Source organism: Petaurus breviceps, unplaced genomic scaffold (genome assembly GCF_028583685.1).
Source record: "Petaurus breviceps papuanus isolate PSGF00001 unplaced genomic scaffold, PetGlider_PUasm1.0 207, whole genome shotgun sequence".
In the NCBI taxonomy this organism is placed as follows: Eukaryota; Metazoa; Chordata; class Mammalia; order Diprotodontia; family Petauridae; genus Petaurus; species Petaurus breviceps.
The window spans coordinates 28,698,515-28,712,406 of NW_027185850.1; the positions used below are offsets into that span (position 1 = coordinate 28,698,515).

Genomic DNA, 13,892 nt, shown 5'->3' on the forward strand with positions numbered 1-13,892 from the left:
TACCGGGAGGGGTGGGGGAGGTGACTGGAGGTCTTCAGAGCGCAGGTCCGAACTTGCCCGGCTCCCCTGGTTGGCTACAAGAAGACCCAAGGCGCAGGCGTGTCCCCGCTCCCTCTTCGCCCTCTGCTTCCGGTTTCCCAGATGAGTTTTGACTCTTCTGAGAAGACTTAGGCTCAGGACGAGCGGGAGACCGAGCAAGAAGCGGAGGTGAGAGGGGTCTTTGGGGGGGAGGGGAGTCTGAGAAGGGTCTCAGGGTGGAAAGGGGGAAACTGGAAAGGGTGCTGTGAGGAGGGAGCAGCGTTGGGAGTTGTACTTGCCAGAGAGGAGCGCTGTTGGTGGCCAGACTGTAGGAGGTCTGAAAAAGATCCGGGGGTCTTAGTGGACCACCAGCTCAGTGGGCGTCAGCAGTGGGATGGGGCAGCTCCGACAAAGCTCGTGGCATCTTGGGCTGCCTGGGAATAGAGAGAGCTTTGCTGCTCTCTGCCCACCTCAAGCCCCCTCAGGAGTGTTGTGACCAGTTCTGGCCGCTGGGATGGGTAGAGGTCCTCGAGGGGCTCTGTGGGAGACTGAGATGGAGAAGAGGGGGGATCCCAGAGGACTGCTGCACTGAGGGAGGCTGGGCCTGAGCTCAGAGGACAGAGCCAGGAGCGGAAGCTCCAAAGAGCGCCTCGGGCTGGATCAGTCGGGGGTGTCCAAGGATAGGACGGGCCCTTTGTCAGATGCCGGGGATCAGACTCCGCTTTGACTCCGAGGCTCCGATTCAGGCGTGATACGGCAGCGAAGGTGGGGAGGAGGAGGAGACCCCGTGTCCTTGGGTAGGGTCTTGGGTCACGAGGGCCTCGTTTTAGGAAGGATCCAACAAACTGGGCCGGAGGAGGGAGCCCAGGGTAGCGAAGGGCTTTAGGACCCTTCTAGAAGAGAATCCACCAAGGAGTTGGGGACGTTTTAACCTGGAGCAGAAGATCTTTGTGGAGGGGGGCCAGCGGTGTGGAGTTGTCTTTAAGAATCTGATCATGGGCAGGACCTCTGGCTGTCTGGTCTGGCCCCTGCACGCAGGAGGCTGCACCAGACCCCACCAGATGGGTGCTCATCCAGCCTGTGCTTGGAGACCCCCGAGGACGGGGGCCCACCATTTGTCGGGGCAGCCCCAGGGGACGGACTTAGGACTGGGAGTCACAAGTCAGGGTGTCCTGAGGTGGAATGGGAGGGCTCCTTCTCTTGGGAGGTCTTCAGATGTAGGCTCCACACCCCCTTGTTGGGGATGTGACAGAGGGGAATTCTCGTTCATGGACTGCTAGGACTCAGGGGCTTGACGCCCCTTCTAATTCTGTGACCTCAATGAGTGTGTGTGAGCAGGGGCTTTGCCAGAGGAGGCATTTGGCCGCTTTATGAAGCTGCTTAATTCATTCTATTGCAGGTGAGATAACCCACCTGGACCCTCCTGGGCCCTCAGCTGTGTTGGCTGCAGCTGCTGGGGCGGCTGTTTGGCATGCTCTCTAAATGCACTCAGGACAATCTGGGGCCAGGAGCACTTTTTCTTTGTAGAAGTCTCCCTGGCCCCCATGGAGAGCAGAGGGAAGCCATGGGGTGACGTGTCTCGCCCATTTGTGGCCTTCAGCATTTTTCCCAGCCTCTGGCCCTCTTTTGCTATTCCGGTTATCTGCTTGCTTCCTTTGCCTATGGTTATCATATCACACGTAGGTCACAGATATGTTTTGCAATGCCTGGAGGAAGGCCCATTTGTGGCCTTCAGCATTTTTCCCAGCCTCTGACCCCCTTTTGCTATTCCAGTTATCTGCTTGCTTCCTTTGCCTGTGGTTATCATATTACACGTAGGTCACAGATGTGTTTTGCAATGCCTGGAGGAATTTGGTGACAAGAAGGTGGGGTGGCATTTCTCAGCCCAGCACCTTAGGCACCTTCCCTTGCCCTCTGGAGTAGGCCACATCTTCCAGTGGACCCACCTGCTGGGAAGATGTAATAGTAATGGAATTTAAAGATCTCCCTGTATTGGCTTGGTTGTCGGGTTGAGTGTTAAAATCCAGAGTTTGGGAATCCCACTTGTGGGATGGACTTGTTGACATGAAAAGAGAGGGCTGAACTGAGAGGAGCTGGTGCTGTGGATTTAGAGAGGCACAATCAGAGGAGGAGAGGCAGAAGAATTTTTGGAAGCAGCATCGTGGAGGCAGAGAGACAGAGAGGATTGCTGAGGGCCAGCTCGAGCTGCCCAGGACTTTTGAGAGCTGCCAAGGACATGGCTGTGATGCTGGTACTTTGTCTGTTTTGATGTTGTTTTGCCAGATTTGTCCACTGGTGAAGGACAGTGCTGTTGTTGCAGAGGTCCTGGAACCTTGCTGTTGGTTCAGGAGCCCCAAAGAAGGATTTTCTTGTTGTATGTTTATAGAAATCCTGGGAGAGGGTTTTGCTAATGTTTTCAGGGGTCCTGGGACTGTTCTACAGACAAAGAAAAAATTAATGAATACACTGGCAATATATCTTGTGGCCTTGTTAAGCTTTGTCTCACCAGAAACAGAGATTGCTGAGAACTTGCCTCGAGTCAAGATCAACAAAAGACCTCTCTTTGGGTATTAAATGCTGTGATGAAATCTTAACCTTGCTGTAGCTCAGGAGTAGATGGCCTTTATGCTCTCTACTTCCCCTTTTGAGAAGGTGCTTGGTGGTAACTGATGATAATTGTACTTCAGTTGTGATCCAAGGGTATTTTGAACCTTGGGAAGTTGTCTTTGCTTGGCATTACAGAAGGAGAGTGAGAAATTCTGTGGTTTTCTGGGTGTTTGTGAGCTACTCCTGGGCCCAGCAGGTTATCTTGGTGCAACCTCAATGAGCTCTGACAAGCTAGCACTGGGAGCATTCTCTCTGATGAAAAAAGGCTCCTCTCAGTGGTGGGGGTGGGATTAGGAGGGCATAAATACTGTGTTTGGCATGACTTTGTAAGCTGTATGGAAATATCAGGCTTGTGGATGCAGCCGTCTAAAAATATTCCAATTCTTTCTTAGAACGTGTGAAGGTTTTCCTCACATCAAGCATAAAATTTATCCCTGCAGTTTCTTGGTTCCTCCTCATTCTGCCCTCCTGGGCCACACCAGACAAGTCTTATTGGGCCCCATGACACAGAGCCCTTCGGACACTTGAAGACAGTTCTCATCTTTCCCAGGGCATTTTTGCAACTCCAGTGAAATGCCTGGGTTATGAATATGTGCACCTAAAAATATCCAGACTCTTCCTTCTGACATATCCCTGATCCTTACCCCTCTTCTCTAGTCCAAAGAACCCTCCAGTTGATTCTCATGTTATGAACTAAGGCTCTCCTTCTTGTAGTTCACTCATTGTCAGTCATATCCGACTCTTTGTGCCCCTATTTGGGGTTTTCTTGGCCGTGACACTGGAGTGGTTGACCATTTCCTTCTCTGGCTCATTTCTCAGATGAGGAAACTGAGGCCAATATGGTGAAGTGACTTGCCCAGGGTCACACAGCTAGGGAGTGTCTGAGGCCAGGTTTGAAGTTGGGTCTTCCTGGCTCCAGGCCTAGAGCTCTGTCCACTGCTCTCTCCTAGGCTCTCCACTGTCCTTCAGATATTTGAATCAAGTTATCATGTCCTTCAGTCATTTGCAGTCTGGAGTTTCTGGAAGACTTTACCATCTCCTATTTAGATTGTGAGCTAGAAGCCTTTAATGAACGGAAGGGAGTGAATATCTTCCTGTTTTATGTCCAGCTTGATAGTAAGACTTCTCAGAGGACCGGCCAACTTTGATCTGTTGTCTCTCCGTTAAGGAGTCTCTCTTGATTTTGACTCATACGCTGTCTGCACATGCTTTCGTTGTTCCTAAGAAGACTTTAAGGAGCGCTGCTCCACCAGAGCAGAGGCTTTTTGCAAAATCATTATAGTCCCCACCCCTTTCCCCTGGACTAAGAGACAGTATTGCTTGTGTTATTTTTTGCCATCTTCTGGTATTATAGAGTAGTTTATCTGCTGGTGTTGTCCTTGATTGCCACATTTCTTCCCTGTTTGCTAAGGAAAACCAGTATTTTCTGAGACCATTTCTAGGCTCTGTTGAGTCACTTCATTGATATAAGTTCCTGTATGTCAACCCCGAGAACAAATGACGAAAGACCCACAGAGGTTTTGCAGCTGCTGTTAACTATAAAAAAAAAACAGAGAGCTCCCCGCAGGTTATCAAAACCACGGTTAACTTAATAATAAAATAGACTAAAACCGAAGAGATAACAGCGGTGATAAGCAAAAGGCTTTCTTCATTTAGTTGGAGGAGGGAAACTAGACACGTGTGCCCTGCTTTAGTGCGGGCAGATCTCAGTGCTCATGCTGAGGCTATTCAGTGAGCTGTATAGCCCTGACAGTGAGGGGTGACAGCAACAGGGAGACCAGTTTGATTCATAGCAGGATGAGTACTGCAGGTGCTTGTCCAGGCTCAGGGCCCACCTGGTGCTGGTGTGAAATGATTCTGGGATTTTGCTGTGAGTGAGACCATCCAGAGGGTGAGTAAAAAGGATTGTTGTTATGTCAAACTCAAGGCATAGCTTGCTTGCTGATCCTTAGCTCTGGAAAACAGGGTATCTCCCAAGAGTAAAAAGAGAGGGACAGTCTGGGCATGGGGATCCTGACACTTACATCAGTTGAATGTCCATAGGATGTTCCTACTTCTGTTTCCTTTTTCCCTTTTCCTTTCCCCTTGCCCCTCCCCCCTCATTGTCTCAAACCCCCTTCCCCTTTCTCTCTTTCACTCTGTTTCTTTTTCCTCCTTCCCTTTTCCTTCCCCTCTCTACCTACTTCTCTCCCTTTTTGGGTTTCCCCTGACTTCTCCATGCCCTTTTACCTTGCCCTCCCTGTCTGGCTACTCCTTAATTTCCTCTGAGGGATCGTCACCCATGTTCTACCCCCTATGTATGTATTCCAAGGTTCTGTCCTCCTCCTTCTCCCCTCTCGTGGTGACCCATCCATCTCACCTCTACTCCCCTCAATGTCCCACTGCATATCTGCTTGTGCCTTCCTCTGTGCTCCTTAGAATCCCTGCTCTAACATTAAAAGAAAAAAGAAAATCCCTTCATTTTAGACTTCTTTCCAACATTCTGGCCCCCTTCTGACCCTCACTGACACCTGCTTGCCACCAGATGAGCCTCTGCCTCCTTGGCCTTCCTTGCCACTTCTGGCTGTACTTTCTCTCCTAACCGCCGAGCTGGTGGAGTATGTCCCATCACCACACCCACACTCTCCTGTCCTCCCTTGGGGTTTGGTGGAGCCATGGTTCTCATCCACCCTAGCTCCTTGTAAGGGACGGTGACTGATGCCCAGCAGTCTCCCTCCTTTCTCTGTGCCTTCAGTGCCAGCTTCAGTCTCCCTTTTCACCCCTATCCCAGGGGGCTCCAGCAGCAGCTGACATTCCTTCTGATTCCCCCACTTCACCTCAGCCACACACAGGGATAGTCACTCTTACTTTGCCATCACCCCCCATGTTCTTCCTCTCTGTCGATGAGCTCTGAGATGCTCTTCCAGTCACTCCCTCCCCCCAATGCCTGCCTTTCCTCCTCACTCTCACTCCCATCCTTTCACTCCGTTCTTTGCCAAGCCAGCAAGTCTGTTCTGCTTCCGCTCGACTAGTTTCCTCTCGAAGCTTTAGTGAACTGTGCAAGGATGCACTGCTACCTGCTTGAGGGTCCTTGCCCTCTATCCTCCAGTGCCTTGCCAAGCCGCACTCCTGGATCATCCCCATCATCAGCGTTCTGTGCTCCTCCCCAAGTGCTGTTGAACCCGGCTGGAGGAGAGCCTCGGTCCGCTTTTTCATCCCCCTTGGGCTCTCCCTGCAGCAAGGCAATCCCGGTAGTACGTCCCCCTCTCCCCAGTGGTCATTCCAGTGTATCCCTCCTCAGGCCTCCCACAGGATCTGCTCCACTCACTCTCAGCTGTTTTCCATACTTCACATTTTACTGAAGCAGTTGAAACCATTCACTGAGAGCTTCATCATCCACCCTTCTCTTCATTTGATAACCCATCACTATCATCCCCCACTGTTTCCTCCTTTACTTCTGTCTCTGACAAAGAGGTAGCTCTTCTCCTCTACATAGGGTAACACCAACTACTTTACGTGTACCCTCAATCCCTTCCCCTCCCGTCTTTGCCTCTGATATCATTCTTTACAATTTTCAGTTTCTCCCTCTCTCCTTGGTTCCTTCTGACCTGTCCTTTCAAAGAAATCCTCACCACCCTCTGGCACCCCTTAAGCTCACACCCTGTGACCTGCCTCCGTTTCTGACAAAGCCCTTCTCCTCTCACTCTCCTGAGCCCTCTGCCATCTGGCTCCTGACCTGATCCCTTCACTGAGACAGCTCTGTCCAGAGTTACCAGTGATCCTTAGTGGCCACATTCCTCCGAGTTCATCCCTCGTCCTTCTTGACGGCTCTCCTACACCTATGTCACTGACCATCTGTCTCCTCCGGGTTTCAGTGACTCTGCTCCCTCCTGGTGCTGCTCCCCGGCCAGTCTGTCCTTCTCCGGCTCCTTGGAGCTGGAGCTCCGCTTGTCCTCTGACTACAGAGTTTCCGGAAGCCCTGTCTGTCCTGAGTCCTTCTCCTTTGGCTCCCAGAGGCTTAATTATCTCCTTGATGCAGAGGACTCCCAGATCAAATCTAGATGTCTCTGTCATTTAAGGCTCTTTTTCTCCTGGCCCCTTGGTGCCTTTCTGGCCCTCTTACACCTCTGAAGTTACACATCTACTAATCATCTCTCATCACCTGTGTCGTATATACCCAGCAGTTTGCGTGTCATCTCCCCCATGAGATGGGAGCTCCTTGTGGACAGAGCCCATGGGTTAGCCTTTTTTTATATTCCCAACACTCAGCATGGGGCCAGGCACACAGTAAGTGCTTAATAAATGCTTGTGGACTGATTGGCTTGTCTTTCTCCTGAGCTGAAGTTCCATGTCAGTAACTGATTTCTAGGCTTTTAACATGGGTGCCTCCTGGGCACCTCAGACCACCCTCATTGGCCTTACCCCAAAGCCTCCCCACTTTGGAAGGGCCTGTTAAAGCTGCTTTTGGCCAAAGCTCTGGGCTCTCCACACCCTGTCATTGATGTACATGCCTTGGCTCCCTTCTATGCCCTCTGTGGGCCTGCTCCCACGTGGCCCTGCTTCTCTGGCCTCCAGCCTTCACCCGACTCTCTCCCACTCCCGCCTGCCTCTCCAAGGCTCAGCTGAAGCCCTGCTCCTCTCTGCCTCCTTTCCTGATTCCCGCCTCCCCCTCTCCAGTTACCTCCTATCTACTTTTAAAGGTTTTCTGTGTCACTCCGCTTGTAGCAGCTGCTTCCTCCAGCAGGACTTCAGCTCCTTGGGAGCAGGCCGGCTTGGTCGGGGGTATTGTATCCAAAGTGGCTGGCACTTAGGTGCTTAATCAGTTTGTCGCCCTCTCCATCCTTTCTCTTTCATTTTCAGGGTGATTTGGGATGTCAATTTTTGAGGAGTGTCTGGGATTGTTTTTTCTTCCACCAGATCTTTCCTCTTTGCTCAGCGCTGTGATAGGCATTCAGCTGTGCAGATGTTTTTAAAGTACCTCCTGAGGGAACAGCATTGTGCTAGGCCTGGTGGAGGTATGTAGCTTAGATGTGACCCTTTCCCTTTCCTCACGAAAGACAGCATGTCACCAAAGGTGACCTACACAGAGATAACCAGCATCCCATGATGCCTCAGAGAGGGGCTTTGTGATGCCCAAGCACGATCTGTTTGTTTCCCAGTGGAGGGGTCTGGGCAGGCTTCCTGGAAGAGGTGACATTTGGCTTTGGGCTTCAGAGACTGAGGAGGGATTTGCTAAGCAAAAAGGATATTCCAGGCAGAGGGTCTGGAGCGTGTTTTGGGACTCATTGGGGTATAGAGGATATGGGGAAGGACAGAGGGTGTCTGAAGAGCGTTAGATACATTGTAGGGGGGCTGGATTCTTGTCCTAGACTTGCCACTAATTGGTTCTTTCCCTGACCACGCCTCAGTGTTGTGTTTGCAGAAGCAGGGGTTTGGACTCACTGGACTTGACAGGGGTCTTCGATCCTTGGGTCCTAGCACAAGTTGGAGAGATCAGGAGAGGTGCTTGTGCAGTGTGAGCCAAGGGGGAATAGAGCCCACAGCACCTGTGACCTGGCAGGCCGCCTCTCTCTGGCTCTCCCCTGCCTCTGGCAAGCAGGCTGCAGGCTCTAGAGGGAAGGCAGATTTCAGCACCAGATGGATGGGTCTGTTTTCATCGCACAGAATTAAGGCATCTAATAAAAGCTTGTTGAACTAACGGATTGGAAGAAAAAGTGCTGAGGACAGTCTCCTCGCGTGGTTTGTGGGCCCTTTGCTGTGGGCCCCTTGGCCTTGATCAGGCTGCCTGGGCCCTTCAGTTGCCGGGCCCTGTGGCTTGGTGGGAAGAGCTCTGGACATAGATGGAACCTGAAGGAACTGGGCCAGAGAGTTTGTTCCCTGAAAAATCACTTCACCTCTCTGAGACTCGGCTTTGTCATCTGTGAAATGAGAGTGCTAATAGTCCTTGTGCCACGTCCTCACCAGGCTGTTGAAAGGTCAGCCAAGAAGCAGTTATTAAGTTCCTGCCATGTGCTAGGCACTGCCCTCAGCCCTCAGGTAACCCTTAAAGCTCTCCAGAAATATGAGGTGGGTTGAGTCCCTAAAATGGCCCCTTTGATCTCCAGCTGTTGGCCGTCTTTTATTAGCAAGTCAAGCCAGCCCCATTGGCTTCTCTCTTGGCTTCTGGTCTGGCAACTATGAGGATGTGACTAATGGAGAGATGGTGTTAATTATGGTCATCACAGTGACAGGAGGGCTTCCTCTTTGCTGCCCCTTTGATTGGTCTGAGAACTTCTCTGCCTGCCTTCTTTGTGAATGCTTGCTGGGGACTGCATGAGTTCAGGGACCTGGATTCAGGAGGCAAATCTTGGGTGAGGAAAATGCCTTTTTTTTTTTTTAATTACCCTTTCTCTTTGGCTTGGGGCACAATCATAGACTGTCAGAGCTGGGAGGGGCTTTGGTGGGTACAGGTCTAATACCTATCTAAGAGTCCCTGTATCTAAGGAGCTTTCTGGTTCTGACAGCATTCTACACAGAGATGATAATTAAGTCCTTGGGAGCTGCTGAGATCCTAAAGTGAAGTTGTACAGAGGGAGAAGAGAGAGGACTCAGGATAGAGCCCGGGGGATATCTACAGGTAGAGAGGGGGGCCCAGAGGAGAATCCAGCAAAGGAGACAAAGCCTTGTACACAGTAGGTGGTTGATATTTGAAATTTATCTCCACTGTGCCAGACCCCTCAGTCTGACACCTTAGGTCCACGTGCCAGGGTGCTGTGACTCCTTATCTTGGCCTTGCCGTCCCTTTTCCCTTTGAAAGTCACATGTGTCACCCTCTACACTCAGTCCTTGGTGCTCATTGCTTGGAACTTCAGTCAGCAGCTTCACTTCTTGGATCTCAAGCAGTACCAAGAGTATAAGATGCCTAGACATCTGGGAAACTGGTAGTACAGTGGTTAGAGCCCTGGGCCTGGAGTCAGCAATGCCCACAGACAGCCAGCAGCTGTGTGGCTCAGGGCTAGTCGCTGGACCTCTCTGACTCTGAGTTGTAGGGCAGGTGCAGATGGAAGGCGTTTCCTCCTGTCTGTCTGAAATCATAGGCGAAGCCAGAAAACACTGATGCATAATGTACATCAGTATGAACTAGTGTTTATTCTCCTTGTCTGCTCCCCTGTAGATGCTAAAAATGGAAAACAGGAGGGAGAGACACAGAGGGACACAGGCTCTGTAAGGCTGCATGGCTGACCCGTCACTGGCAGGCCACCAGCTGGACCCTGCTAGATCATTAAAAGGAATTTTCTGTTTGAATGAGAAGGGGGTGAGACATGACTGGGTTTTTGACGTGGTGAAGAGTCTCCATTGACAGAGGAAAGTCCAGAGCGTCCTGATAGCCAAGTAAAACTGTCCATCTGGTGGTGGGAAAGATCTTTCAGACATTTTTTTAATAGGGGCCCAGAAATTACGCTTGAGGTAGAAGAAGGAAGTACAAGCTTGAGGGTGAGGAAGTGGCCAGAACCCGTTTGGGCCCTGGAGCCTTGAGACAGAAACCATCTTGGAGGAGGGAGCTCAGACGTCCCCAGGCCTGTGGTTCGGCAGTGCCCCTGCCACTGGCTGCGCTGGGCCCAGCCTTCCTGGGAAGTGCCTGCGGTTTCTCCAGAGTCATCCCAGAGCTCTTTCTCCAAGGGTCTTTCTTCCTCACTCCTTGGTTGCCCTCGGTGCTTTAGAGCTCCATGTACCCTGTGCTCTAGTTGGTGGACTGGGCCTTTTTCATGCTCACATGGCTGATGATGGAGAAGGTCTGCACATGAGTGTGGGGTAGGGAGGGGTCAGTCGGGTTCCCCCTTCTCCAGAAGGGGCACGTGCGCCCTCCTGCTGGGACCCTCTAGCACACACTTTCTCTTGGTCTCTTTTAGATGCCACATGTGGTGAGGTACCAGCAAACTGGGGAACTGAACACTCACTGCACTTTTCAGGTGAACTACAAGGACCGATGAAAGCAGCTCCGGAGCCGCATAAGAAGAGAACAGGCCGGCCAGTCTCTATCAGCTGAGAACCAGACTCGCTTGGGCTCCGTCTTCCCCTAGCTGAGGCAGCCTAGGTAAGAATGGCTTGGTTTTTGAAGTGTTCGAGGTTGCTGTTTGAAGAGATCGGGGCTTGGCTTTGGCCCGGCCAGGGCTGTTCTGTGAGGCTGGGGGCTGGAGGCAGCGCCCAGGTTAAGGCTGATTTGGGTTGTGAGGGTTGGCAGAGGCTCTCCCCTGGGTTTCCCACAGGGGTTTGCTCTCTGTGGCTTCCCCTTCTCATCTCCCTTGTAGTCATGATGGAAGCTCCCCACACAAGCTCCCTAGGCTCGGTTCCCATGTGGTGGCGTGCACGGCTTCCTCATCACAGAGACTCTGCGTGTGTTAATTGTTACTGTTAAGCCCTCTGCTGATGAGCTGTTGACTTCCCCCTTCTGGTTATTGGTATCACCCTGGGACTAGAAACCTCTGAGTCCTCTTGGACTCCTCAAGCCCCATCCCCATCATGGCCAGGGAGATTGCTTGAGAGAGGCTTGGGGTCAGGACTGACCTGGCCCTGACTCTCAGCTCAGCCCCTGCTTTGGTCCCTTCCTGTCTTCTGTGCTGCAGCTCTCTCTTCTGTGGAATGGGAATAAGCACGCTTGTGCTCCCAGCCTCCCTGGGATCTTCAGAAGATAGGACTTTGTAAGTGTGAGCTGTCATTCCTCCATTGCCAGGCGCGCTCTGGTCTGCCTGCACATGGCCTCTTCCCTAAAAGCTCTGGGCCTGTCACCTCTCTTTGGTCCTCTGCATAAGGTTTTCCGTGTTTTGTCAGCCTTAAAGCTGATGTAAAGTAGGAATGTGTCTTGTAGATGTGTGGAGCACGTCTCCATCCTGCCCATCACTTAGGCTCCAAACCTGTCTCTTGCTGCCTGTATCTTGTCTCCTGACACCATCACCACCTTGATGCAGGCCCATGCCACCTCAGCCCTGGACCATTGGAGTAGCTGCTGGGGGCGTCTCTCTGACTCAGGTCTCTCCTCATTCCAGGTCTGACTGGGTGGGAGTCTAGAAATCTCTAAAATTAGGAGCCCAAATTTCCTAGGGAGAAAGACCTGGTTTGTGTAAGTGAAGAGCTTTTGGCTGCTGACCCTGACACAGAGGAGGGTGCGGCTCCGCCTCCTTCACACCTTGTCACTCCACTTGTTTCCTTCCTAGTCACCAAACAGCTCTGCTTCCAAGGAAAGTGAACCATGTCTTCTTCCTGCTGCTCCTTCCTCTGCTGAGACCATGCAGAGTAGAGCAGGTACTCCCCCGGCTTTCCAGGCTTGAGGCTTCGGGGTCGAGTGTGTGTGTGTGTGTGTGTGTGTGTGTGTGTGTGTGTGTGTGTGTGTGTGTGTGTGCGCGCGCGTGCGCACATGGGAGTGAGTGTGCATGCATGTGTGCGTGTGTGGGGGTGTTTGTGGGTGCGTGTGGGGGTGTGGGTATATGCTGTGTGGGGGTGTGCATAGTTCCAGCTTGGCTGTGTGCAGGCATGCTCATCCTGCAAGGGGCTGTCTTAGCATTTCCATGATCAGAACCACGGAGAAGCAGAACTGGTTCACCTTTCTGCCCAGATCCTAGGAATGTCTTAGCCTTTCTGGTGGGTTGGAAGACGCCTACTCCTCTCCTGCGGGTCCCCCTGGCTTTAGGCTGGCCTTCACCACCTCAGTCACATGGTGGTCAAGGGAAGGGAGGAGGGGGATGAGACAGCCCCAGATCCACTGGCTTCTGGGCTGGTCCTCAGCCTCCTGAAGAGCTGAGCTGGGTGCAGGAGGAGACCAAGGCCCCTTTCTCTGTGTTGGCTGCCAGGGGCAAGGGGAAGCTGCAGAGGTCCTAAGAGTAAGACCAAGAGGGGCACTGCCTCCTTGATCTAGTCCCCCCACCTTAGGGAGGGCTGAAGTCCCCTGAGGGACCCCCTTGCCTGGCTGTACTTCTTCCTGCCAGCCCCTCGTGGGAATGTGCCAGGTCTGTGGGAAGGGGTGAGCTCCAAGGGACAAGGGATGATTTTTCATCTAAAATTTGTAGATAGTTGGCGTGAGTGAATGAAGGAAGGATGGGGGAAGAAGGCTCTCCCAGGTGTGGGACGCTCCCCGGAGTGCTTGTGACTGCTCCATGAAGTTGATTGCTGAGGCCTCTGGTAGGGTCCGTGACTGTGGATAATGGAGACAGAGCTGTACTTAGGTTTGACTTTGCCCTTTGGACCCTCCCCCAGATTGAGCTGTCAGACACTTGACTGCTCCACCATCCATACTTGAACATTGTGGGATTTACCAAGTGCCACATTCCGTGTGTTTTCTCCGAATAGCTGTTCTGTGCTTGTGTATGGGAACAGTCCGAAGAACTGCACCAGCGGGCATCAATCTTCCCAAGCAGGCTTGCCATTTCTTTGATAGTTTTCAGCTGGGGTCCTTAGAGAAGCACATAGACCTTAGGTCTGGCTGAGGCACAGGCAGGCAAGCAGCTCGCCAGCTTCCATTTTAAAGTCCCAGAGAAAAAAACGAAGCCTGTGTTTATTGAAGGTTGGTCCAGAAGACTCTCCTTCTCTCTCTCCAGCCCATCAGTGCACCAGGGCCATTATTTCAGAAGGATGTAAAGGTTTAATTGCCCAGGTGGGGATTTAGACACAGAGACTTCAAGAAATCTTATTATTTCCAACTGCAGGCAAAGAGCGTTAAGCCTCCATTCTGGATCAGTGTGTGGTCTGTTCTATGAGTGATTTATCTTTAACCAGGCAAGGCCCTCGCTATAGAGTCTTAAAAGCAGCCCCATGATTGGTTACTGGCACAGGATTTTATTTATTTCCCTCTTTCTACCTCTTGGTCTCATTCCTGCTTTCTTCATCACTCCCAGTTTGGTGCCCCTGTTCATCTGTCTCATAGCCACTTTGTCCTGATCTCTCTCTTTTTCCTCTCTCTCTATCTGTCTCTGTCTCTCTCTCTCCATCTCTATCTCTCTCTCTTTCCTCTCTCTCTCTCCCCCCCCCCCCCCTGTCTCAGTGTCTCTCCCCCTCTATCTCTCTCATCCCCCTACCCCCATCTTTGTCTCTCTCTCTGTCTGTCTCTCTCTCTTTCCTCTCTGTCTCTATCTGTCTGCCTCTCTCTCCAAAGGATGGGAGTCAGGTGCTTTTCTGAGAGAGGACACCCAGAGGCCTGAGCTAGTCCTTGATCTCTGGGTATGTCTGCCGGAAGGGGCTGCATCTCCTCTAGTGAAGGGGGCTTGATCTTGCTCTCCAGTTTGGACATCAGAAAGGGGAATGTCATGTTTCCCCTCCAC

General features: G+C 51.9%; 1 protein-coding gene across 4 annotated transcripts in view; it reads left to right on the forward strand.

Annotated features, from left to right (window-relative positions):
- The window catches only part of LOC138165010 (MAP kinase-interacting serine/threonine-protein kinase 1), a 43,175-nt gene continuing 29,283 nt past the window's right edge, over window positions 1-13,892 (forward strand). For 3 of the 4 annotated variants that reach the window (XR_011169247.1, XM_069093065.1, XM_069093067.1), the window contains exons 1-2: window positions 1-207; window positions 10,494-10,678. The gene's annotated coding sequence lies outside the window, so the exon portion shown is untranslated. The remainder of the gene's footprint in view (window positions 208-10,493; window positions 10,679-13,892) is intronic. The other variant, XM_069093066.1, reaches the window with a different exon arrangement.